The sequence below is a fragment of the Miscanthus floridulus genome, chromosome 9, assembly GCF_019320115.1.
Source record: "Miscanthus floridulus cultivar M001 chromosome 9, ASM1932011v1, whole genome shotgun sequence".
NCBI classification, from domain to species: Eukaryota; Viridiplantae; Streptophyta; class Magnoliopsida; order Poales; family Poaceae; genus Miscanthus; species Miscanthus floridulus.
In genome coordinates, this window is record NC_089588.1 from 90,406,774 (window position 1) to 90,408,883 (window position 2,110).

The following is a 2,110-nucleotide window of genomic DNA, read 5'->3' on the forward strand; positions in this document are numbered from 1 at the left end:
TGGTCACTGGAGTATTTACATGTTGCATACATGTATATATGAAGGTACTTAATTGTGGGTATATCTGTCGGGTAGTTTGGATACCGAAGTATATATATCTGGGGATGTATATATGGAGAGTATCTTAGTTACTACTTTTGTTATTAGCATTATATCTTGTTGGGTTGGGCTGCAATGAAGTTTTCTACAGGTACGCTAACAACGCACCATGTGGATCGACTAGTTACCGCTAATTGAGAGAGCATATGTATGCCACCGTATATTCCGCTAAAACTTGAATTTTCTTAGGTTTGTGAGGACGTACGGAACGAGCATGCATCATATTCACTCATGTCATTCATATTGCAATACTCCCTCCCTTATAATTGCTTATCCCAAGTATTAAGTGCAATCTCTCAGCAAAATAATCCTCTCACGTGAGTTGCATCCCTTTTTTGATACAGATGGCCGCGCCCGTGTTTCCTACTGGTAGTAGCACCTTTTTGGACCAGTTCGGTACTCCCACTTTGCTCTAGAGGGTGCTCAGTTCAGTTGGGTACCCGGAGGCACCCCACTACACGTGGAGGCAGGCGGTACCATTGGGAGACGTACCATGGTATGTCATGACCTTTATAGTGCCGCAAAACCCCACAAGACTGTTGTGGCATGGGAGGGGCATTGAGACTGATGGGCAAAGCCCATGGGAAGCCACTCAGGTTGCTGCCCTTGATGTGCTGATGGATATAGCACAGAGCTTCGGGGATGAGTTAGTGGGTGGACCAGCTTCATCCATTCCCCGAGTGGCTCCTACTGAGGCTGAGTGGACTCAGGATGTTGGCCAGGCCTTGGTTCGAGGGCGTGGCAAACGTGTGCAGAGCGACAATGCTGGAATGAGTGCGATGATGGTAGTCTTGAAGCTTTGTCGAGTTAGGCAAAATACCCTTTCTAGTGTGCTAGATGAAGCCGGCAAGGCAATGGCAGCCCAGCACAAGTTCAGGTTGCGTGCCCGCAAATATCACCGTAGGGCGGATGCATGTGGGAGAGCTCAGCAAGAAGTAGATGAGATTCGCGGTATTGCAAACTATCGCCTGCAACAGTGGGGTCAAATAGCATGCAAGAGGGACGAGCTTCATAACCAGCTGATGAACCTCACTATAGAAAGAGATGAGGCAGCACAAGAGTTGGATCATGTGACCCATCACAGAGATGCAGCTTTAGAGTTAGCAGAAGAAAGACGTCAGGGTTGGATTATGGCTAACCAAAATGCTTTCCATAGGGAGTAAGAACTCCAAGAATGGCTTGAAGAGCTTCAGGTTGAGCACCATCAACTGAACAACCGTCTGTTTCCTATTCCTCACCCCATACCGAGGTATCCTAATGTGGGTGGACCTCAAGTGATTGAGGCCGATGAGGAAGAAGAGGACGCGCAGATGGATGACAATGCAGCTGAGCCTGTAGATGAAGAAGAGGAAGACCCAGAAGAAGTCTAAGGTGTCTCCGATGTGGACAGTGATCACTTCGATGAGTAGTTCGTTAGCAAGTCTCACTAGTTTAAGCTTTTATAGTCATTAATGTAATGGACTTAAGTACAATGACTGATGTTGGATGTACCTTTTTAATTCGAACTTGGCTTGTAATGTACTTTAATTCGCTCCCTTCGGGATGCGTATCATGATGGTTAAGTTTAAAACTTGTCATGTTGGAATGCACTGCGTATGGCGCTAGTAAGCTGATTGATGATGTGGCGATTGGAGAATGAATTATTGCCTCTGTTTATTGTATGAAGTTTTCATTCTCACTAGTAAATTCAGTTTGGCGCAATTACATTGTTCCTCTCCAATGTGCTAACATCATCAATAATTACTGGTTGCGCATGGTTGCAGATGCCTCGTACTCGTTCCACTGGTGCGGCTGGTGATGATGATGACCTTCCACCACCACCACCCACACCAACGGAATTGATGGCAATTCTTGTGGAAGGACAGCGCATTATGGCTGAGGCTCTCCGTACGATTGCGAATTGTGATGGTCGTGGTGCACGCCAAGGGCCAGAACCAAATCAATACAGTGACTTCAAAGATTTCCTTGACACAAAACCCCTGATCTTCAAGGAGGCCGAGGAGCCCCTACA